At 40.0% G+C, this 25,801-nt stretch overlaps 1 long non-coding RNA gene across 1 annotated transcript; it reads right to left on the bottom strand.

The window, feature by feature from the left end:
* Positions 1-3,910: 3,910 nt before the first annotated feature.
* Positions 3,911-25,403, bottom strand: LOC134729262 (uncharacterized). Its single transcript, XR_010110170.1, has 6 exons — positions 25,096-25,403; positions 20,514-20,664; positions 19,882-19,964; positions 16,142-16,223; positions 6,912-7,054; positions 3,911-4,051 (listed from the first exon to the last, which is right to left on the bottom strand). It is a non-coding gene; the product is annotated as an uncharacterized LOC134729262 (long non-coding RNA).
* Between the last annotated feature and the right edge of the window lie 398 nt (positions 25,404-25,801).

Here is a 25,801-nt window from a genome sequence, read left to right as displayed (position 1 = left end):
CTCTGCAATAAACTGAGTTTCTCCTGGAATCTAGTTAGTGAGATCAACAGATGAAACTAGAGAGCTGGATTTTACACCACTTGTCTCTTAACAATGACAGCAAATACATGAATTGTGCTTAATATATGCCACTGATACTTAACAGAAATAACTCACATATTCACAACAGCCCCAGGCAAAGCAGGCAACATTATCCTCATTTTACAGATAAGAAAACAGAGGCACAAAAGTGAACTTCCCCCAAGGTCACAAAGGCAAGTGACAGAACCAGGTTACAAACTCAGACAGTCTGCTTCCAAAATCTATGCTCTTATCCAATATGCTACACTTCCTCTACTCAGGGTTTTATATTATTTAAGGCATTTATTTCTATGAATGTCAGGGGAAAAAACATTAGCATAAAAAAATTACCAACTACTCTCTCCTCAATGGGACTATTCTGTAGCTTAAAAAAAATAAGATACCCTACATAAGCAATGACAAGGTAACCATTTATGAACGCCTGACTGGTAGCCTGGCTGTGGGGCTTCATCTTTTATTAATATGGAAGGGGAACACTGCTTTCCTTTGTATGGCCTTATAAAGATTTACTTAAAAAGAAAACTGCTTCATATACTAATATCGGAATAAGATTTGGTAAAGTTCAATCATAACTCTTGGGACACAGACTTCTCCACATGATTGGCACAGAAGGAAAAGTGCCAATTCTGCTTTTTTGCTAATGTATTTGGTCAATTCCTGAGACAGTCATTGTGCTCTGTTTCACGAGGAGCAAAGCTTTTATGCTTTATAGCAGATCAAAGACTCTGCCCTTTTCCTCTAACTTTCCTGCTCAGCCAATTATTTTCCACTTTCTGTCATTTAGTGGTAAGCACACGCTGAGCAAGAACTTCCATATAGAAGCAGGCCTAGCTGCACTAAATATACTGGATGTACTAGCTTCTCTACCTACATCTTAAGGGGTAGAAAAGTTAACCACCTGTGTTCATATGGCTAGTTGTCATAATAAATGTAAAGGAAATTTCCCTCCCCATTTCTATTCTGGAAAATGGCAATTTATTTTATACCTAGCTCAACATCATTAAAACAGAGGCAATCATTTTATTAGGAACCTTGAAATAGTTGTCTTAAGCCCTTATCAGCACATGTGATAGGCCTGGACAGCTTAGGGAATTAGGACAACTAAGGAAAACTGAAGGTGTCTAACTGCTACTTAAAATACATTTTAATGTTTCTCATAATGCAGGACTGAGGATCAATAAGTTTTCTCACCTTTTGTTTAACTATTTTACCCTCTTTTTGAAAGTTATTTTTAATGGAAATAGAATTCTGGGTTGACTTTTTCTCTTTAAGCTCATTAAAGATAGTCCATTGTCAGCTGGGCACGGTGGCTCACGCCTGTAACCCCAGGACTTTGGGAGGCTGAGGTGGGAGGATCACCTGAAGTCAGGAGTTTGAGACCAGCCTGGCCAACATGGCAAAACCCTCTCTCTACTAAAAATACAAAAATTAGCCAGGCCTGGTGGTGCCTGCCTGTAATTCCAGCTACTTGGGAGGCCGAGGCTGGAGAAGCTCTTAAACTTGGGGAGGTGGAGGTTGCAGTGAGCCGATGTTGTGCCATTGCATTCCAGCCTGGACGACAAGAGTGAGACTCCATCACACACACACACACACACAAAAAAAAAAAAAGTCCATTGTCTTTTGGACTCTATTGTTTCTGATGAGAAGTTAGCTGTCATTGTATTGTTGTTCCTCTGGAAATTATGTGTCATCCTCTCATTCCCAGAAGCTTATAAGGTTTTTCTCTTTATTTTAAATAGTCTGATTATGATGTCCCTAGGTATAGTTCTCTGCATTTATCCTGCTTGGGGTTTGTTGGCTGTCTGGGATTTGTAAATTATTATTTCACCAATTTTAGGTAATTTTTTATCTTTTTTCAAATATGTTATCCTTTTCTTGCTCTCCTCTTCCTGTAGGACTCCTATGAGTTATGTTAGACTGTTTGATAACTTCCTAAGTATTACTGAGGCTCCTAATTTTTTCCAACCATTTCTTCTGTAGGTCTTCAGAATATAATTTCTATTGATCTACCTTCAAGTTGACCAACTCTGACAGTTTCAGTCTCCAATTTGCTGTTAAACCTATGCAATCAAGTTTTAAATTTCAGATAGAGTATTTTTTGGTTGTAGAGTTTCCACTTGGTTCTTTTTGGGAGTTTCCATTTCTCAGCTGAGATTTCCCATCTGGGCACACTTCTATTGTCTTCTTTTTTCCTACTGTCTGGCCTGGGGTCCCTTGTTCCAGCTTTTTAGCATTACTGATAATTTTTTACTAGATGCTGAACATTGTGGATGAAAAATTTTAGAAGCTCTGAACTATTATTACCTTCCTTCAAAGAGGGTTAAGTTTTCTTGTTGAAGGAAGGCTAGGTAACGGATTCCTTTGAAACTTGGTTGTAGGCATGGTTAAGTCTGGCCTATTTAAGTTTTCCTTACTCTTCTGGCACAGCCACCCTGAGGTCTTGATTTAAAGCTTAAGTACTTACCAACCCCACTCTACTTGAACTCCAGCAACTGTCTCCCCAGCATTTCATAGCTGCTAATGTCTCTGTTTGGCTCTTCAGCCTCCCTGCTGTTGTTTTCTTCTAAGATTCTTTTTTTAGGCTTTTTTTCTTTCTAAGGTTCTTGAAGTTTTACTCTTTGCATGAATATTTTAAGGGTCCAACAATGGCCAGGCGTGGTGGCTCACGCCTATAATCCCAGCACTTTGGGAGGCTGAGGCGGGCGGATTGAGGTCAGGAGATTGAGACCATCCTGGCTAACACGGTGAAACCCCGTCTCTACTAAAAATACCAAATATTAGTCGGGCGTGGTGTTGGGCGCCTGTAGTCTCAGCTACTCGGGAGGCTGAGGCAGGAGAATCGCTTGAACCCAGGAGGCGGAGGTTGCAGTGAGCCGAGATCTCGCCACTGCACTCCAGCCTGGGCGATGAGAGCAAGACTCTGTCTCAAAAAAAAAAAAAAAAAAAGAGTCCAACAATGGCTTGAGGGAAATTGTATGAAATTCCTTGTTTTTTGTTATTTTTTGTTGTTGTTGTTTGTTTGTGATTCCTCACTTTCTAAGGTTTTGTCCCTCAAGTTCAAGATTCTTTGATAGCTCTACACACTAGCTGTTGTCCCTTTACTTGCTAAGACTGCCACTTTCAGCTTCGAGTCTTTTCATGCATGCTGCAATTTGGAAAATGTGCTCGGGGAAAAACCAGGGTAATCGTGGAGCTTCCTCCCTGGGTTTTCTGTCTGGAGCACTGTAACCCATCAAGTCCCGCCTGCCTAAGTTGGCTGCTCCCCAGTGTTTTCTTTATGTTTCAGATGTAGTGTTTTAGGTGGGATGGTTAATCAGCTACAAGATGGCTTTTCACAGCCAGAAGTGGAAGTCATAATCTGACGTTTGATATGCCATGTTTATTTGTTTACATGTTTATTGTCTTTCCCTCTCTTCTCCTAGCACCCTCCATCAGAATGTCAACTCTGTGAGGACAGGCACTTTGTTCAATTAATATCTCCTCATAAAAGGCGCTCAATAAATATTTATTGTATTCAGTCATCAATCACTGAAATCCAGAACAAGGGGAAGTAAAACCTATTGATACCGAGAAATGACAGGTAAAATAAAATTCAGAGTGATCATATGGTAGTCACTTAACAAAATGTGAATTTTGTTTTGCTTTGTATAACCTCAATGTAAGCAAGACAAAACTTGCCTCCAATAAAACCAAGTCTTCTGTGGGAAGCTGAGACTAGCCCTTGCCTTCTATAGTGAGGCTGACTCTGAGGCCCAAGATCTGATCTTGAAAGGAAAATCCATCTTCAACAGCTCAGGCTGTTACAACAAAATACCATGGACTGGGCACCTTACATAACAGGAATTTATTTCTCATAGTTCTGAACACTGGAAGTCCAAGATCAAGGTGCCAGCAGGGTCAGTGTCTGGTGAAGTCTCTCTCCTTGGGTTGCAGATGACTGTCTTCTCGCCATGTTTTCACATGGCCTTTCCTTAGTGTATGCAGGTAGAGAGAGAGAGAGAGAGAAAGCAAGTGAGAGAGAGAACACCCATGCACAAACATGAGTGCACTCTGGTGTCTTTTCTTATTACTATTATTATTATTTTTAAAGATAGGGTGTTGCACTAAAACCCAGGCTGGAACACAGTGACATGACCATAGCTCATTGCAGCCTTGACCTCCTGGGCTCAAGCAATCCTCTCACCTCAGCCTCCCAAGTAGCTGGGACTACAGGCACACACCACCATGCCTGGCTATTTTTTATTATTATTTTTAATAGAGACAGGGTCTCACTATGTTGCCCAGGCTGGTCTTGAACTCCTGGCCTCAAGTGATACTCCTGTCTTGGCCTGGGATCCCAAAGGGCTGGGATTACAAGTGTGAGCCACTGCACCTGGCCCGTGCTCTTCTTGTAAGGGCACTAATCCTATTGGGGGCCCTACCCTCATGACCTCATCAAACCCTAATTACCCCCAAAAGGCCCCAGCCCCAAATACCATCACATGGGTGTGTTAGGGCTTCAATATATGAATTTTAGAGGGACACAAACATTCAGTTCATAACAGTGAGGGTGGATCAGATCCCAGCTGGTGGTTGGGTGGGCCACCTCAGCTTTTTAACCTGAGGTCTCTTGTCCTATTTGTGTAGCCCCCGACTCCTCTCTTTTTTCCCATTCAGTTAGATATTTAGTTGTAGTATTTCTGCATGGTGTATATGATGTTTTAGCGGTTTAAAAATTGTGCACACTTTGGGAGGCCAAGGTGGGCGTATTACCTAAGGTCAGGAGTTCAAGACTAGCCTGGCCAACATGGTGAAACCGCATCTCTACTAAAAATATAAAAAATTAGTAGGGTGCATTGGCACGCGCCTGTAATCCCAGATACTCAGGAGGCTGAGGCAGGAGAATTGCTTGAACTCGGGAGGCAGAGGCTGCTGTGAGCTGAGATCGCACCACCATGCTCCAGCCTGGGCAACAGAGCAAGACTCCATCTCAACAACAACAACAACAACAACAAAATGTGTACAAACCCAACCATAACCAAGAGAATTTTGGTTTTCTTTTATGATCTGAGCAGGCAGACTTACTCTGGAATGGAAAACATTCCTGCAGTTAATTTGTTTTTGCTCTGCTCTTGCCACCTTAAATCCAGAAGTCTTCCAAACCTAGCACAGCTTTTTTCTATCTCCAGAAATAGCATTTTTAATAATTCTGTGTTGCATTCATTCAGGTTGTTCCAGTATCTAACAAAATTTTCTTTCAAAAACAAGACTTTTGTAGTTGTTAAAGATTCAATTCCAACGTATTTCCTACAGCTGTCACATTCAAATAGGTTAAAGGTAAAAAATATATATAAGTTGCTGAAACGAATTCTATTGAAGTTCAAAATCTACAACCTCTTTTTCTTCTTCTGGTACAGCAGTGCTTTTTCTTATGGGTTTCCAAATGAAGCCATTTTAATGGAAAAAAAATGCCAAGGCACAAAGCTGAAATGTACACCAATACTTTGCTTTGCTGTGACCTTGGAGCTCTCAATAAATGTGTCTGCATATCCCTGAATAATTAACAAAATGGGTTTTTCATGGCTTTGATCACTTTCTAAGCTGGTCTCTTGATTTACCTAGGCAATGGCCTCTTTTTCATATGAGAATGCCTCTTCAGAAGGCAACAAGATTGTGAATCCAAACTTTGATCTATATCCTTTGATTATGGGAAAAATATGAATGTAATTTACTTATTAGAAACCATGTAATTTTTGAAGCCTCAGCTGGCAAGTACAGCCAAGGTGTGGTGTGTAGTTTATATTTATATATATGCCTTCAGGGTCCCACTCAAAGAGTTCTCACTTCCTAATCCTAACTACATATTTCCCTAGTAATGATAGTTGATGGCTGGTTTGTGATTGCTTTAAAAAGTGATTTAATTTTCATCAGTTTTTTTTTTCCTTACTCCTAAGGAAGTAGTTTTTCCCTGTTTAGAATTTAAAGACAATTGGTGGATTCCAGAAATTCAGCAAATGTCAACTAGAAAGGGAAATTTGAACTTGAGCTTTAGAACAATTTGAACTGAATATTTTTTTCCTTTGTGACTTATATACTGAAATACCTACACATTTATAGTGTTTCAAGTCATTTGTGACTTTTCAAGCTATCTACATTTGCCATGTAATGGGAAGATTAAGTGTGAAATCTGCATTTAACTTAATTAATATGTGTTATTAGCTCAAGGGCATGAAAGAGTTCATCTACAGACATCAAATATGTAATATTTATCAACTACTAAATTGTTATCCTTCATCACTAATTGATAGAGCCTTAAACTGTAACACTGTTGTTAAACTATTTGAGTTGAAAGGATTTCCCTCTCTATAGGAACTGGGTGGTAAGCCCTTAGCAGGGTGGGAATATATTTCTATTGTTCCCTCAGGAAGTTAAAATGCAAGACATATAAATGTTCATATAACTAAAATCTCTTAGGAAGCTCTGTGTAAAAGCAATAGATGTATTTTTTTCAATTTTATTTCCATATTAGCCTTAGGGTGAAAATTCAATTTTAATATCTTAATGTTTATTTCTATTCAGAACTTGTAGAAATGAATATGTCTGGACCCAGAGGTTAAGAATATAACTAAGGTAAATCTAAATTTTAGTATGAAATTTTCGGTTGCATTTCTCACTACCTGACAGTTTAGGATTTTTAAAAAAATCTAAATAGATTATAAAATAAAGTTCTGGGGCAAATTCCCTAACAGCCCTGGTCTTTCCTGATACTGAATCAGAGATTATATCTTTATAGCACTCATTTTGGCAATTAATCATAGACTGCTTAACTGTTCACTGTATAACTGTCTTACCTTCCCAAAAAGATTATAAAAAACTTAAAGCGGAAGATGGCCGAATAGGAACAGCTCCAGTCTACAGCTCCCAGCGTGAGCGACGCAGAAGACGGGTGATTTCTGCATTTCCAACTGAGATACCAGGTTCATCTCACTGGGGCCTGTAGGACAGTGGGTGCAGGAGAGTGGGTGCAGCCCACCGAGCATGAGCCGAAGCAGGGTGAGGCATCGCCTCACCCTGGAAGCACAAGGGGTCAGGGAATTCTCTTTCCTAGCCAAGGGAAGCTGGGACAGATGGCACCTGGAAAATTGGGCCACTCCCACCCTAATACTGTGCTTTTCCAATGATATTAGCAAATGGCACACCAGGAGATTATACCCTGTGCCTGGCTTGGAGGGTGCCACGCCCACGGAGCCTCGTTCATTGCTAGCACAACAATCTGAGTTCTAACTGCAAGGCAGCAGCGAGGCTGGGGAAGGGGCACCTGCCATTGCTGAGGCTTAAGAAGGTAAACAAAGTGGCCGGGAAGCTCGAACTGGGTGGAGCCCATCTCAGCTCAAGGAGGCCTGCCTGCCTCTGTAGACTCCACCTCTGGGGGCAGGGCATAGCTGAACAAAAGGCAGCAGAAACCTCTGCAGACTTAAATGTCCCTGTCTGACAGCTTTGAAGAGAGTAGTGGTTCTCCCAGCATGGAGTTTGAGATCTGAGAACAGACAGACTGCCTCTTCAAGTGGGTCCCTGACCCCCGAGTAGCCTAATTTGGAGGCACCCCCCAGTAGGGGCAGGCTGACACCTCACATAGGCAGATACCCCTCTGAGATGAAGCTTCCAGAGGAATGATCAGGCAGCAACATTTGCTGTTCAGCAATATTTGCTGTTCTGCAGCCTCTGCTGTTGATACCCAGGCAAACAGGGTCTGGAGTGGACCTCCAGCAAACTCCAACAGACCTGCAGCTGAAGGTCCTGACTGTTAGAAGGAAAACTAACAAACGGAAAGGATATCCCACCAAAACGCCATCTGTACGTCACCATCATCAAAGATCAAAGGTAGATAAAACCACAAAGATGGGGAAAAACAGAGCAGAAAAGCTAGAAATTCTAAAAATCAGAGCGCCTCTCCCCCTCCAAAGGAACACAGCTTCTCACCAGCAATGGAACAAAGCTGGACGGAGAATAACTTTGACAAGTTGAGAGAAGAAGGCTTCAGATGATCAAACTTCTTCGAGCTAAAGGAGGAAGTTTGAACCCACCACAAAGAAGCTAAAAACCTTGAAAAAAGATTAGACAAATGGCTAACTAGAATAACCAGTGTAGAGAAGTCCTTAAATGGCCTAATGGAGCTGAAAACCATGGCACGAGAACTACGTGATGAATGCACAACCTTCAGTAGCCGATTTGATCAAGTGGAAGAAAGGGTATCAGTGATTGAAGATCAAATGAATGAAATGAAGCGAGAAGAGAAGTTTAGAGAAAAAAGAGTAAAAAGAAATGAACAAAGCCTCCAAGAAATATGGGACTATGAAAAGACCAAACCTACATCTGATTGGTGTACCTGAAAGTGACGGGGAGAATGGAACCAAGTTGGAAAACACTCTGCAGGATATTATCCAGGAGAACTTCCCCAACCTAGCAAGGCAGGCCAACATTCAAATTCAGGAAATAGAGAATGCCACAAAGATACTCCTCGAGAAGAGCAACCCCAAGACACATAATTGTCAGATTCACCAAAGTTGAAATAAAGGAAAAAATGTTAAGGGCAGCCAGAGAGAAAGGTCGGGTTACACACAAAGGGAAGCCCATCAGACTAACAGCAGATCTCTCGGCACAAACTCTACAAGCCAGAAGAGAGTGGGGGCCAATATTCAACATTCTTAAAGAAACAATTTTCAACCCAGAATTTCTGATCCAGGCAAACTAAGCTTCATAAGTGAAGGAGAAATAAAATCCTTTACAGACAAGCAAATGCTGAGAGATTTTGTCACCCCCAGGCCTGCCCTACAAGAGCTCCTGAAGGAAGCGCTAAACATGGAAAGGATCAACTGGTACCAACCACTGCAAAAACATGCCAAATTGTAAAGACCATCGATGCTAGGAAGAAACCACATCAACTAACGAGCAAAATAACCAGCTAACATCATAATGACAGGATCAAATTCACACATAACAATATTAACCTTAAATGTAAATGGGCTAAATGCTCCAATTAAAAGACACAGACTGGCAAACTGGATAAAGAGTCAAGACCCATCAGTGTGCTGTGTTCAGGAGACCCATCTCACATGCACAGACACACACAGGCTCAAAATAAATGGATGGAGGAAGATCTACCAAGTAAATGGAAAACAAAAAAAGGCAGGGGTTGCAATCCTAGTCTCTGATAAAACAGACTTTAAACCAACAAAGGTCAAAAGAGACAAAGAAGGTCATTACATAACGGTAAAGGGATCAATTCAACAAGAAGAGCTAACTATCCTAAATATACATGCTCCCAATACAGGAGCACCCAGATTCATAAAGCAAGTCCTTAGAGACCTACAAAGAGACTTAGACTCCCACACAATAATAATGGGAGACTTTAACACCCCACTGTCAACATCAGACAGATCAACAAGACAGAAAGTTAACAAGGATATCCAGGAATTGAACTCAGCTCTGCACCAAGCAGACCTAATAGGCATATACAGAACTCTCCACCCCAAATCAACAGAATATACATTCTTCTCACACCACATCACACTTATTCCAAAACTGACCACATAGTTGGAAGTAAAGCACTCCTCAGCAAATGTAAAAAACAGAAATTATAACAAACTGTCTCTCAGACCACAGTGCAATCAAACTAGAACTCAGGATTAAGAAACTCACTCAAAACCGCTCAACTACATGGAAACTGAACAACCTGCTCCTGAATGACTACTGGGTACATAATGAAATGAAGGCAGAAGTAAAGATGTTCTTTGAAACCAATGAGAACAAAGACACAACATACCAGTATCTCTGGGACACATTTAAAGCAGTGTGTAGAGGGAAATGTATAGCACTAAATGCCCACAAGAGAAAGCAGGAAAGACCTAAAATTGACACCCTAACATCACAATTAAAAGAACTAGAGAAGCAAGAGCAAACACATTCAAAAGCTAGCAGAAGGCAAGAAATAACTAAGGTCAGAGCAGAACTGAAGGAGATAGAGACACAAAAAAACCCTTCAAAAAATCAATGAATCCAGGAGGTGGTTTTTTGAAAAGATCAACAAAATTGATAGACCACTAGCGAGACTAATAAAGAAGAAAAGAGAGAAGAATCAAATAGATGCAATAAAAAATGATAAAGGGGATATCACCACCAATCCCACAGAAATATAAACTACCATCAGAGAATACTATAAACACCTCTACACAAATAAACTAGAAAATCTGGAAGAAATGGATAAATTCCTGGACACATACACCCTCCCAAGACTAAACGAGGAAGAAGCTGAATCCCTGAATAGACCAATAACAGGCTCTGAAATTGAGGCAATAATTAATAGCCTACCAACTAAAAAAAAGTCCAGGACCAGATAGATTCACAGCCGAATTCTACCAGAGGTACAGGGAGGAGCTGGTACCATTCTTTCTGAAACTATTCCAATCAACAGAAAAAAAGGGAATCCTCCCTAACTCATTTTATGAGACCAGCATCATCCTGATACCAAAGCCGGGCAGAGATACAACAAAAAAAGAGAATCTTAGACCAATATCCCTGATGAACATTGATGCAAAAATCCTCAATAAAATACTGGCAAACCAAATCCAGCAGCACATCAAAAAGCTTATCCACCATGATCAAGTGGGCTTCATCCCTGGGATGCAAGGCTGGTTCAACATACGAAAATCAATAAACGTAATCCAGCATATAAACAGAACCAAAGACAAAAACCACATGATTATCTCAATAGATGCAGAAAAGGCCTTTGACAAAATTCAACAGTCCTTCATGCTAAAAACTCTCAATAAATTAGGTATTGATGGGACGTATCTCAAAATAATAAGAGCTATTTATGACAAACCCACAGCCAATATCATACTGAATGGGCAAAAACTAGAAGCCTTCCCTTTGAAAACTGGCACAAGACAGGGATACCCTCTCTCACCACTCCTATTCAACATAGTGTTGGAAGTTCTGGCCAGGGCAATCAGGCAGGAGAAAGAAATAAAGGGTATTCAATTAGGAAAAGAGGAAGTCAAATTGTCCCTGTTTGCAGATGACATGATTGTATATTTAGAAAACCCCACCATCTCAGCCCAAAATCTCCTTAAGCTGATTAGCCACTTCAGCAAAGTCTCAGGATACAAAATCAATGTGCAAAAATCACATGCATTCTTATACACCAGTAACAGACAGAGAGCCAAATTATGAGTAAACTCCCATTCACAATTGCTTCAAAGAGAATAAAATACCTAGGAATCCAACTTACAAGGGATGTGAAGGACCTCTTCAAGGAGAACTACAAACCACTGCTCAACAAAATAAAAGAGGACACAAACAAATGGAAGAATATTCCATGCTCATGGATAGGAAGAATTAATATCATGAAAATGGCCATACTGCCCAAGGTAATTTATAGATTCAGTGCCATCCCCATCAAACTACCAATGACTTTCTTCACAGAACTGGAAAATAAACTACTTTAAAGTTCATATGGAACAAAAAAAGAGCCCGCATTGCCAAGACAATCCTAAGCCAAAAGAACAAAGCTGGAGGCATCATGCTACCTGACTTCAAACTATACTACAAGGCTACAGTAACCAAAACAGCATGGTACTGGTACCAAAACAGAGATATAGACCAATGGAACAGAACAGAGCCCTCAGAAATAATACCACACATCTACAACCATCTGATCTTTGAGAAACCTGAGAAAAACAAGAAATGGGGAAAGGATTCCCTATTTAATAAATGGTGCCAAGAAAACTGGCTAGCCATATGCAGAAAGCTGAAACTGGATCCCTTCCTTACACCTTATACAAAAATTAATTCAAGATGGATTAAAGACTTAAATGTTAGACCTAAAACCATAAAAACCCTAGAAGAAAACCTAGGCAATACCATTCAGGACATAGGCATGGGCAAGGACTTCATGTCTAAAACACCAAAAGCAATGGCAACAAAAGCCAATATTGATAAATGGGATCTAATTAAACTAAAGAGCTTCTGCACAGCAAAAGAAACTACCATCAGAGTGAACAGGCAACCTACAGAATGGGAGAAAATTTTTGTAATCTACTCATCTGACAAAGAGCTAATATCCAGAATCTACAAAGAACTCAAACAAATTTACAAGAAAAAAACAAACAACCCATCAAAAAGTGGGCAAAGGATATGAACAGACACTTCTCAAAAGAAGACATTTATGCAGCCAACAGACACATGAAAAAATGCTCATCATAACTGGCCATCAGAGAAATGCAAATCAAAACCACAATGAGATACCATCTCACACCAGTTAGAATAGCGATCATTAAAAAGTCAGGAAACAGCAGGTGCTGGAGAGGATGTGGAGAAATAGGAACACTTTTACACTGTTGGTGGGACTGTAAACTAGTTCAACCATTGTGGAAGACAGTGTGGCGATTCCTCAAGGATCTAGAACTAAAAATACCATTTGACCCAGCCATCCCATTACTGGGTATATACCCAAAGGATTATAAATCATGCTGCTATAAAGACACATGCACACGTATGTTTATTGCAGCACTATTCACAATAGCAAAGACTTGGAACCAACCCAAATGTCCATCAACGATAGACTGGATTAAGAAAATGTGGCACATATACACCATGGAATACTATGCAGCCATAAAAAAGGATGAGATCGTGTCCTTTGTAGGCACATGGATGAAGCTGGCAACCATCATTCTCAGCAAACTATCGCAAGGACAAAAAACCAAACACTGCATGTTCTCACTCATAGGTGGGAATTGAACAATGAGAACACTTGGACACAGGAAGGGGAACATCACACACTGGGGCCTGTCGTGGGGTGGGGGCAGGGGGAGGGATAGCATTAAGAGATATACCTAATGTAAATGACGAGTTAATGGGTGCAGCACATCAACATGGCACATATATACATATGTAACAAACCTGCACGTTGTGCACATGTACCCCAGAACTTAAAGTATAACAATAATAAAAAAAGAAAACACACACACACACACAAATAAGTGGTAGCCAACATTAAAAAAAAAATAAAAAACTTAGCGTAAGGTTATAACACTGCCATAATACCTAGTCTCTAGGACTTAATTACTTCCTTTAAAATGTTTCTAAAATTAATCATAATTTTTAGTATGACGTTAGCAGGCACATATGCCAAAATTGCTCACAACAAAGATACAGGTGATTAGAAAATTATTGAAGTCTTTCTTTTCCTTCTTAACTTGAATTCTTAAAAATGATGTCTTTTGGCTGGGTGCGGTGGCTCATGCCTGTAATCCCAGCACTTTGGGAAGCCGAGGCAGATGGATCACCTGAGGTCAGGAGTTCAAGACCAGCCTGACCAACATGGTGAAACCCCATCTCTACTAAAAATACAAAAAGTAGCCAGGTGTGGTAGCACGTGCCTGTAATCCCAGCTACTTGGGAGGCTGAGGCAGGAGAATTGCTTGAACCCGGGAGGCAGAGGCTGCAGTGAGCTGAGATTGTGCCACTGCACTCCAGCCTGGGGGACAAAAGCAAAACTCTGTCTCAAAACAAAAAAAAGATGTCTTTTTAAAAATCTAAAATGCATATGTATCTTAAATTCATATCTTTCAAAGGGAACCATGCAAGTTTCTAATATATATACATATATATATGTATATATGTATATGTATATATATACATATGTATACATATATACATGTATATATGTATATGTATATATGTATATGTATATATATGTATATGTATATATATACATATGTATACATATATACATGTATATATGTATATGTATATATGTATATATGTATATGTATATATACACACACATATATATACACACACACACACATATGTGTGTGTGTGTGTGTATATATATATTTTTTTTTTGAGATAAGGTCTCGCTCTGTCTCCCAGGCTGGAATGCAATGGTGTGATCCCAGCTCACTGTAGCCTGAACCTCCCAGGCTCAAGCAATCCTCCCATCTCAGCCTCCCAAGTAGTACCACCAAACCTGGCTAATTTATATATTTTTTAATGGAGTTGGGGTCTGGCCATGTTGCCCACGCTGGTCTCGAACTCCTGGGCTCAAGTGAACCTTCTGCCTCGGCCTCCCAAAGTACTGGGATTACAGGCATGAGCTACTGCACCTGGCCTCTAATATAAATTTTAAAACGAACAATAATAAAGGACAATTGTCTTCACTCATGGCCATATCTGAGTATTCTGGATTCTATAATCTAGAGAAATTTAGGTTACTGAACATCAAAATCACAAAGAGGCCACCTAACCACTTTTACTGGTGTTCTATAGGGTGGGAAAAGGATGTGATACAGAAGAAAAAAATAGCTAAAGCTTTTTGTCTCTGGTTTTGGGAGATAAGTAAAGAAGAAAGGGAGCCTGGTATTTATGTCTCTCTACCTCTTGGTTCCCACATTTCCAGGAAGATTTGATGTTTTAGAACAGCAGTATGCAAACTGGGGTAAGTACATGAAAGTCTAGAGGTTAAATACATGTAAAGTTCTCTTAAGTAAGCAGGTATGGATAGTTTAAAAGAATTAGTTCTCAGATCCTCAAGTACCATGTCTATTCTCTTCTGAAAGTGATCTTCCTGAGAATGTGCTTGGGGAGACATCATTCTGGTTAACTCTCTCTTCACAAGTATCCTTCTCTGTCACTCCATTGCTATGACATGCCATGTAGGCCACTGGCCACACCATACCCCCACAAATCTCAGCTTTGTTCTGGAGACAGATTTCCAACCCAGAATACTACACAGAGCCTAACCATTAAACAAATAGACATACAAATGAGTGGAATAAAGAGATTTTAAAGCATTCAAACTAAAAAAGAAAAAATAATCATGCACTTTTTCTCAGGGAGCTATTGGAGGATGTGCTCCAACAAAAAGAGGGAGTAAACCCAGAGACAGGGGATCCCCAACATAGGAGAAATATGAAGGGAATCCTGGGAGTGATAATAAGATAACTCACTAAGTATCACTGGGAGTGATACAAAGAGTAACTTAAGGATATCTTAAGGTTAGCAGCTATAGTAGACTAGAGAGAAATCCATCCAAGTTCAAAGGAAAAAGCATGAGGACAAGTAGGGATGTTTCAAGAAGAAAGAAAAATGGATAGATTATCTGTTGTGTTTCAATGTATTGAGAAATAATTTCCAATTCTGATGAAAAATTCAAAGATGACCAATACATAGAAAATTAAGTGAATGAAAAACATGTGACAAATAATGAGACTGCAGTTGTACAAGAAAAGTTATACAGGAAAAAATAATCATAGCACAATATATGTTTTAGTTATAAAAATATTTACTGGCTTATAATAATTTGAATACCTCCAAAAATTGGGATATAACACTTTTGGGAGAATGAGAGAAGAAACAATATGTATGTGTGTGAATCTGTGGGTATGTAAAAGAATTAAAGCATTACATTTATGAAAGTTAGTCAACAGTTAATGCCCTAATGCTAAGGTCTAACCTAAACAAGAAAATCCAGAAATAGTAGTTTACACTGGTAATAGAGCAAGAAGATTTTAGAAATCAGATAGGGAGCTTTGAGTGTGATAGGCAGAATAACGGCCCCCAAACATATCCACATCTTAATCCCCAGAAACTGTGAGTATATTGCCTTTTCTGACAAAAGGAACTTTGCAGGTGTGATTAAGTTAAGGATCTTGAGATGGGGAGATTATCCTGGATTTATCTAAATGCAGACAATCTAATCACCTGAATCTTTCACAGAAGCAGGTTATCTTTTCTGGCTGAAGTCAGGAAGAGGGAGAAAGATGCAAAGTCTGACAAGAGTTGGACCTGCCATTGCTGGCTTTGAAGATGAAGGAGAGGCCCTGAGCCAAAGAATGTGGATGGCCTTTGGAACTTAGGAATGGGGAAATGAGGATCTCAGTTCTACAACCTCCAAGAACTAAATTCTGCCAGCAACCTAAATGAGCAAGTAAACAGATTCTCTACAAGAGTCTCTAGGAAGGAACTCAGTGCTTTGAACATGTACATTTTAGCTCAATGAAACCTATGCTGCACTTACCATCTCCACCCTGTCAGATGATACATCTGGGTTATTTGAAGTCACTAAGTGTGTGACATTTGCCACAGCAGCCAACAGAAATCTGTTGAGGTACAGTGAAGAAGAGATATTTTAAATTCTGTGGTACTTTTTACATGAATACATTTGTTTTAAATATGTAACAATTTTAAAACTTCAGTAAAGTAAGAATTTATGGATATTTTCTTGATGCGATTAAAAATATTTAATTAAAACCATCAGCCTCCTTCTGGCTTCTCTTCCATCAGGTACATTTACACATGAATTCTGGTGGCTTATGTAGTCCATGAAATGGGAGAAAGGACCCTGATTCCCAGTTCCTTTTGATGTTCCCCTAAGCTTATACTGACATAGCTGTGGTGGTTTAAAGTTGTGGCTGCAAAGTTTTTGACATTCCTACTATTAAGGGGGTTATGAGCCCTTCCTTTTTATCTGGGCTGGCTTGTGACTGAGTTGACCAGTAAATAGTACCTGTGACCGTAGAGGACTTCTGTTGTAGGTTATAAAAGACCATGGTGCTCTGTCTCATTCACTCTTGGAGTCCTGAGCCACCATCTACAATGTCTGGCTGCACTGAGATCATCATGCTGCACAAGCCACATGTAGGTGCTCTGCTCAACCAACCCTCCTAAGTGGATTCTTCAGCCATCTTTGACCAGACACATGCACAAAGCCTTCCTGTGTAGGAAACTATCTTAGAACCCTCCAGCCCAGCCCACCTGTCAGCTGAATAACACTGAATGATCTTTGCCAACCCTTCTTAGAACAGAAGAACCACCCAGCTGATCCCTATCCAAATTCCAGACCCACAAAATCAGGAGATGTAATAAATTGTTGTAAGTCAACAATTTAAAGTTTTGGGACAGTTTGCTATGTAACAACAGATGCCTACAATATAATTTTATTAGAGGACAGGTTCTGATCATGGCTTTCACACCCTTAACATCAAATCTGGCCTTGGGGATCTTGGCTGAGCTCCAAAAGCCATGGTATTTGGTTCTCTATTGGAGGACAGGAGCCAGTCCCCAACCAAGGTCCTGTACCTGAAGACACTCCCAACTCTTGGTCTCATAAAATCCAACTATCTCCCCAGGAAGGGCCACTTTCTTTTTGCACCCCCAGAACAAAACTTGTTTCCCCTAATGTGCCTCATAAAACAATATTAGCTTTCCTCTAGGTCAGGGATATCCAGAACTCAAGGACTTCAAGACCAGCTATCTTGCTTAACAAAGAAAAAGGGGAAATTTCTCGTGGTTCCATGGTAGGAAAAATGCTACCACCAATAATCAACCAACTTCTCACCCCTGTAAAACAACATGCCTTATTCAGTGGTGGAGGGTTGAGGCAAAGAGGGGGTGTTTAAATGTTACTGTTAAAAAAATAATTATTGGTTACTTATTGTAGTGTAGCCAGAGAATGTGGGTTTCATATTTTGTAATTTTTAGAATCTGCTGAGATATTCTTTTTCTTTGAGACAGAGTTTCTCTCGTTGCCCAGGCTGGAGTGCAATGGTGCGATCTCGGCTCACTGCAACCTCTGCCTCCCAGGTTCAAGTGATTCTCCTGCCTCAGCCTCCTGAGTAGCTGGGATTACAGGCACCTGCCACCACGCCCGGCTAATTTTTTTGTATTTTTAGTAGAGATGGAGTTTCTCTATGTTGAACAGGCTGGTCTCGAACTCCCGACCTCAGGTGATCCGCCCACCTCAGCCTCCCAAAATGCTGGGATTACAGGCATGAGCCACCGCACCCGGCCTGAGATATTCTTAAAGTCCTAAGATATGATCAGTTCTTTACGTCTTCCAAATGTTTATATTAAATATATATAGAATATGTTTTAAAATACCTGTTAATTACACTATTCAATTCTTGTAATAATAAATGCTTGCATAGTATTCACTCTGGGCCAGGTGCCATTTCAGAAACTTTAGATAAATTAACTCTTAAGTGAGAGCCCTCTGAGGCTGGAGCTGTTACTACTACCGCAATAAACTTAATCAGTAAAGTTAAGGCAGTGAGAAGCTAAATGGCACTGCTAGTATGTGGCAAGGCAAGGGTTTGCACTCAGGCAGTGTTATTTATATTCTAAAGGCCATGTGGCTTATGTAGACTTTATTTCAAGCCACTTACGTTATTTTGAAAGAGTTATAGCATGCCATATTAACAAACAAAAAGTTTTATTTGCTGACAACCCTAGCTAACTCTCAATGCTTAACATATTTATGATATTTCTCTCCTCTGCTACTTCTAGTTACTCCATTTTTGCTTACTTTGTAGAAGCTGTTTGACAATATTGCTGACATTTAAGTATTCTTGTATATTTCTTTATATTGGTGATTTCCTTATTTTGTTTTTTCTCCTTTGCTGCCTTTTTATTCTAAAGGTTTAAGAGTCAAAAAATGACTAGATTGCCTTAATTACAATGGTTTGAATGAGTTAGTTTGGTTTTCTTTTTAAATCTGTGTTCTCTTTATATCCTAGCCTAGTTTCTGGGAGGTGCAAGGCACTGAGTGACTCACTGGGACCTGCTGAGTCATTAGAGAGAGTGCCTGAGGGACAGAGGCCAGACTACAACTTAAGCTATCTGGAATCTTACCTCTGCTGTCTTACTGGCTGTCTACATGGGGCTACATTTTAACTATGGCTTACAGGTAATCATTTAATGTCATGTTCTTTCTATCTTTCCCCCTCTAAAGTGGTAGTAATCATCCTTTATCTCTCCATCTCTCCACCAGGATATTGCAAAGATTAATTATTATTAAAAACAAAATGAAATTATCAATCCCTTCAGGAATATGTTTGCTGTATTAATATAAGAAACTATTCTCATGGTTTCCTTGATTTTTATAGCTGTGCTTATTGTGCCCCTTCTCAATTAAGGAGATATTCCAAATTTCTCCCAGAGAGAAACTGATTTAAAATCGATTCAGTGACTGAAGAACCCTGTAATTGTCCCAGCGGGTTCTTACTCTGCCAGGTAAATATTTCCAAGAACTAACATGCTAAGTTTGAGACTGGTTATTCATAATATAACTGTTAAGAGTTGTATTGTCTTTGAGTTTCTTTGGGGTTACCTTTCTTGAATCCCTATGATTTTGTGCATCCCACTCATCTGTGTCAGTGTATGTTCTTCAAGACTGAGGGATACGAGACCTGGCAGGAACAACCTACTTGCTAAGGAAGGACATTCAATGTGTACTTAATAAGATGTTCAGAGGTAGATTTTCCCAGACTGGTCATGGGTCCCATGCTCTTTCTTTCCTTCCACTCCAAATCTGCAGCATGTTTAGTTTTTGTCTTTAAGTTTCATGATTCATGGCCACCCAATCATTGCCACACTTCTAGACAGCAAGTCTTTACTTGACCCTGTACACGTCAGGAGTGGAGAGACTGCAAAGATGGCAAGAGAAAACTCTTCTCCCAGGCCTGTCTCCTTTCATCCAGGAATGAAAATCTCTCTCAGTCTTACATCTATTGAATCTCATGGGCTTTCTGGCTCTGCAAGGGTGGCTGGAAAAAATGAGTATCTTGCTTTTTCAGCATCTACATTGAGAGGCAGGCAAGGAAAAGGTGGATGAAGACCAATTAACTGAAGTGTCTGTTACAACTAACAAATTCTTTTTCTCTTTTCCTCTCTTCTACTCCACAGAAATCATTGCCTGTCAACAGCCCCCACCCCCACCTCCCCACCCCCACTCTTGGGAATGGACTCTGACAAACTCACCATCAGGAAAGTTGATGTTTCCCATCTAGGATGGAAGAATGGGATTCTGAACTTTGTCACTGTTTCTGAAACATCATCAGCTCCTGTAATTGCATGGTTGGGACAGATCTATTTAAATTGCTTTGAAGTCTTCCCAGGAAATTCCCACAAAATTGTGCAACTCAAGGAATTGAGGTGGAAAAAATGGCACTGGCATCAATTTGCTTCTCACCACGACCTTGTGAAGGAGGCAGGTAGCCACTCATATTTATGATTTAAAAAATGAGGGATCAACAATTAAAGGGGTAACAGTTCTAGGTGCTTGGACTATTAGTTTTATCAAAAACACAGTCGGTATAGGTTCATTGACAGCTGGCATTCATCATCTGAAATTAGATCCCCCTTTGAAATTATTCTTTCTCTCATTTTCCTTGCTTTTACATAGAAGTTTTTTCTCTTTTTTTCTGTAAATAGTTAGATAATGGCATGGGATGACACTGCAAATAGGCAATATACCATACAATCAATTCCATGTATTAATTCCAGAAAGTTTCCTCATTAATGGAAATACAGGATGCATTCTGGTATCATTATTGTTGACATTTCTCTTTGCTTTTATTATATTCAATAAAATATTGTATTCAACAGCTTACCTCAGAGAGAAGTTCGATGAGATTTGATTGTCCTTTAGTTTTACCTTTATCACCAAGACAGGACCCAAAACCTGTCTTCCTCCTAGTGTGGCAGGGCTGTTGCAATGAAGCACGCAGACAACAAACACATCTTTCTAAAGCTCTCCTTCATCTGAAAGTAAAGATGACAACTTGATATGAATAAAACCCATAGAATTTTGGAAAATTTTGATGTTTCTCAATCTGCACTCTCTGATTGGCATTGATTTAACTGAGAGTAACAGAAACGTTGACGCTGCTTAAACAAATAAGAGGTTTATTTATCTTGCAAACACTATGAAGGTATTCATTTCAGGGCCCAGTGCAGCTGCTCCAGGGCCAGCTCATTTGACCTTTCAGCTTTTCTGTCCTGCATGTGTAACTGCTGAGCATCGGAGAGTTACATTAGCAAGCCAGGAGAAGAAGAAGAAAGATGAAGAAGGGAGGATAAGTGGCTATAGCAGGAAGTGGAACATTTCCAGAAACCCCAATAAATGTATATCTTGCCTGAACTATGTCTCACAACCATCTTTAGCTGCAAGAGAGTCTGGTAACTGTAGTTTTTTCACTGGGCACACTGCCATTCCTGTAAAAATTACAATTTTCTTAATGAGGACGAAATAGAGACATGATGTTGCCTCAGCAACTAGCAGTGTACACCACACCCATCATCGCCCGGCAAAGTGTAGTGTCTATGATTTCATTTGTTAGTCATCACTTTCAACATCTATTGCCATAGTAAACGTAAGCCAAAATGATTAGATATCAAAAACTGATCTACCATATTATTTTGTTTTTCCAATAAGTAATAGCAGCCTTACTCATTCACCTTTGAGAAGAAGTTTATTTTATAGGCACAATTTTACATATATTTCTATTTTGGGGTGTGGGAGTAAGTAAAGATCTGTGTCTTTGTTTGGGCTGCTGTAACCCAAAGCCATACACTAGGTAGCTTATAAACAACAGAAATTTCTTTCTAATAGTTCTGGAGGCTGGGAATTCCAAGATCAAGGCACCAGAAATCTGGTGTCCATTGAGAACCCACTTCTTGCTTCATAGATGGCACCTTCTCCAGGGGCCAATGAGCTCTCGGGGGCCTGTTTCATAAGGGTGCTAATCCCATTCATGAAGGCAAAGCCCTCATGACCTAATTACCTCTCAAAGGCCCCATTTCCTAATACCATCACTTTGGGTATTAGGATTTCATCTTTTGAGTTTTGGAAGGAGTTAAACATTCAGTCCATTTGGATAGTAAAGTGAGCTTGAGAGGGACAAAACTCACTGGATTGTCAAAGGGGTCTGGGATTCACCTTGGGACTGCTGTGTTTCCCTGCTACACTGTCTGAGCACCTTGGCTTTACCCTTTAGAACCAAGGCCCCTCAACCCTGACTAAACCTGGAAACAATTTGAACTCAAGGCTGAAAAACAGCTTCTGAGTCAATGGGTGGCCTATTTTGGGCTCTGCCTGACTTAGCTGTCTGGCTGTGTCTGTAGGAACACTCTTGATGGTGTCATAGGCCACAAGTCAATGGTGTATTTAAACAGAGCTGGAGAAGTGCTCTATGCACTGCCTGGTTACATCATGACTCCAAGGCTCTTATCCCAGGAACTTAAATGAAATGGGCATACCAAACCGATGGACTCATTGTGGACTCAGCCTATTGCAACTATGTTACAAATTTGAACTTTTTTTTCCTTCTAGTTTTTTTTTCCTCCAAATCTTTTATTCTTTTCCTCTATTTAGGTTTTGTCTTAGAAATCTTATTAGAAATTTCAAGTTGGAAAGACTTTAAAAAGACCTTTTCCAGCTCCCCACCTGCAGGAATCCTAGGGCACCACATCCACATTTTTCAAATGTGGACACCTAAAGCTGAGACAATCATTATCTCACAAATCTGCCAGTTTTGAGTAACATGTAAGAAAGGTATTTCTTATTATTACACTGATAGCTTCAATTGGAAGATTTCATAATCTCATACCCACAGGGAAACTCTAAAATCCTATTTAACAAAATGACCAAAAAACCTGACGCACTGAGTGGGTATTACATTGCTGGCTCATCCCTTTTGCATCAGCTTTATTAATTCAGAATTATGGGATAGCTTAAGAGTCTCTATTAGAAAATTTGGAGAACTGTGTAAGAAGCATAGCAACAATTCTGTGTAAAACCTGAAGGTTTTCATGGGGTGTGAAAAAGAAAAAACTGAACAGTGTCATGTGCGTTTCTGTCATCTTTAAAATTAAATTGTCCTATGAGGACATACATCCTTATAGGGATCACTGAACATATTCTTCCTCATTTTCAACAGTGAAACAGGTTGTATCTCCTCCCTTCCTTTCTTCTTTCTAAGGCTTATGAGAATTTCAAGGAGGAGAGGTTAATCAATTTGATTTGGGATAAGGAGAGAAGACATTGTGAGATAAGGCTTGAATTACCTTTGGAGAATGAGTATTGAGTGTCTGGTTGGGTGGGATGGGAAAGATTGAATAAAGACAGATGAATAAATGCAATAATTTTTCTTGACTCTGCTTGGGTGGCTAAGTCATGATTACTCAAGCCACTATTATGCAAAGTAAATATGCAGCCTACAGGCAGCCACTACTGTTCATACTTCTTTATCCCTTACTTTGGGGAAGGCAAAGCATTTGTTACTATTGACTCTGTATCTGCTGGTTTGAATCCACAGAGCTAGAGGCCTTTCAGGGGCTTGAACATCGCTAGATTTCTGTATCCACAGGTGGTGGTTGGGGGTGGGGAGGGTAGAGGGTGGTCCTAGAACCAATCCCCTGCAGATACCCAGGGACGCCTATATATTCACCTTGTGACCTAGTGTAATTAAATCCTAGTGTCCCTGGATGCCACCATATTAGACCCATGAAACCGAGTGAGAGATCCGGAAAAACCCTTATATCCTTATCTGTGCTTCCTAGAGCTTTCTTGGTGTGGGGAAATCCATTGCTTGTGATTACAAAGTGAGTCTTCCTTTTCAATTTAATTTTTGTTTTTGAGATGGAGTCTCGCTCTTTCACCCAGTTTGGAGAGCAGTGGCGCAATCTCGGCTCACTGCAACCTCTGCCTCCCGGGTTCAAGTGATTCTCTTGCCTCAGCCTCCTGAGTAGCTGGGATTACAGGTGCACAACACCATGCCTGGCTAGTTTTTGTATTTTTAGTACAGACGGGGTTTCACCATGTTGCTCAGGCTTGTCTCGAACTCCTGACCTTGTGATCTGCCCACCTCAGCCTCCCAAAGTGTTGGGATTACAGGCGTGAGCCACTGTGCCCGGCTCAATTTAATATTTACCCTGTTTGTAAGCCATAGTTAACCAAGGACAGGATTTGACAGCCCACAGTTCTCTCTAGGCAAGACAATTGGCCCTATTCATAAACCCTGATCTAGCAAGCTCTGCTTGGCTCTTACTATGGAAGGGAGCCTTTCCCTCCTACGACTCCTCCAAAACTGGTCAAGGTGAGACTGCCTGGTATTAAGGAGGGAAGAATATAAGCTGGCATCAAAGTGTTCTAGGAATCTGGCTACAAAACTCAGCTGTGCTCCGAGATGAATGCCCACCCAGATATTCACTATTATTGGTTCTTTGCCAGCATCAGTCCTGGGACACTCCCAGGGGTCTCTGGATTTGACTTCTGCAATCAAATCTTAACAAGCAAAAGGTCCTTTTCACTCTCAAATCCACTGGTTGTTTCCTGGGGTTTATGACTGATCTTCCTACTAGGACTGAATTATGTAACGTCATAAACCAACACTTCTCCATCCAATCTGCCATTTCCACAAAGGAACACAAAGACCCTATGGAACCATAAAGTCTCACAGGTGAAGGTCTAGGAAAACTCTCCTGGAAAATTCCAACATGAGGGGGAGCCTGACTAGAGCCACAAGGGTCAAAGCAGCTGTAAATCCATCAGCAAAATGAGCCATACACAAAGGGAAGGAAGAGAAGAGTCACATTTTGCTAAAAAGAGGATTCAAAAGGTTAGGTAATCCCAAAAGTAGAAACTGAAATACAAAAAAGTTAAAAGAATTAAACAACCATTAAAACAACAACAACAACAATGAATTGTAAATGAAGCTGAAGATTTGAAAGCAGAAAAGCCACTAGGCCAAAACAGCAGACATGAAAGCTAAATTCAACAGAAATAAAGGTTAAACTATTTTTGACCCAGAAAGCTGAAAGCCTAGGAAAAGCATAAGTAAAATCTGTGAGGCTTAAAAAAAAAAAAAAAAAAAGGTAAAAATTTAAAGGTGGGAGTAAAAAAAAAATTGGCTATAGCAAACAAAATTATGTTATTATTGAAGTTCTGACGCAGGGCCAGTATTTTCTGTGTTATCTGGCAGCCTAGCAGCAGGTCTTTCATCTTCTGAGAGCGTCTGCCTGCTCTCACCCTCGCCCTCCTCACAGGTGGCCTTTCAGGACCACGAGCACCTACAGGGAATGCAGCTTGGCCTCAACAAACTTCCCTGTTCCTCTATGTTGTTAAATGAATACCCCTAGAGAAGAGGTAGATGAATATGAAACATTTTCTAAAAAAGTTAAAAGTCTGTTTACCTGGTAATGGTGTACGTTTGTGAAGTCTGTTCTTTTGCACAATTCTTGATCCCACGATAATCTCATAATATAGTATTTCGTTAGCACCATCATCAGCAAAGTATGACGTTATCATCACAGATTCCAAATTGGGTTTCACTGAAGTGAAAATTTGTGATACATTCTAAACAAGATCAGTTTAAAATTCATCTTTGAATTAGCCATGGTTTTTTAAAAAAAGAATTTGTTTACAAAGTATTCAAACAAAATAAAGTGGGTGTTTAATCGATGTTTAAGAACTCTGACACAATTAAATACAGTGGATATAAGAATTCTTTCTTATCTATGAAAAAATTTCTAAATGACCCCTATATAAACTTTAATGACCTGGTTCTATTTCAGTGAAATATTAACAGTGATATGCTTTTTTAATGTCACAATCCAAACATTGTATCATTTAGCCTAGCCTTCTTTCAGTGAGGTTTCATTACTGTGTCAGTTTTTAGTCTTTTTGCTTAGTACAAGTTCTCCAAACTCACTCCAGCCTTCACGGGGAAGGCTTTCATAGATTAGCACCACTAGCTGACATCTTCTATTAGGGACATGATTCTGCTTCCCCTTTTTTACTAAAATTTGCTGGTTCTCAACCTCCAGCCTCTGCGCAGTTCCTGGGACACCCAGAAATTTTCTAGTTAACCCCATACTAATTAAAATCAGGCACCTCTCA

Source organism: Pan paniscus, chromosome 17, assembly GCF_029289425.2.
Source record: "Pan paniscus chromosome 17, NHGRI_mPanPan1-v2.0_pri, whole genome shotgun sequence".
Taxonomy (NCBI): Eukaryota; Metazoa; Chordata; class Mammalia; order Primates; family Hominidae; genus Pan; species Pan paniscus.
The sequence above is the reverse complement of the archived record's forward strand: the minus strand, read 5'-3'. Positions and strand labels throughout refer to the sequence as shown.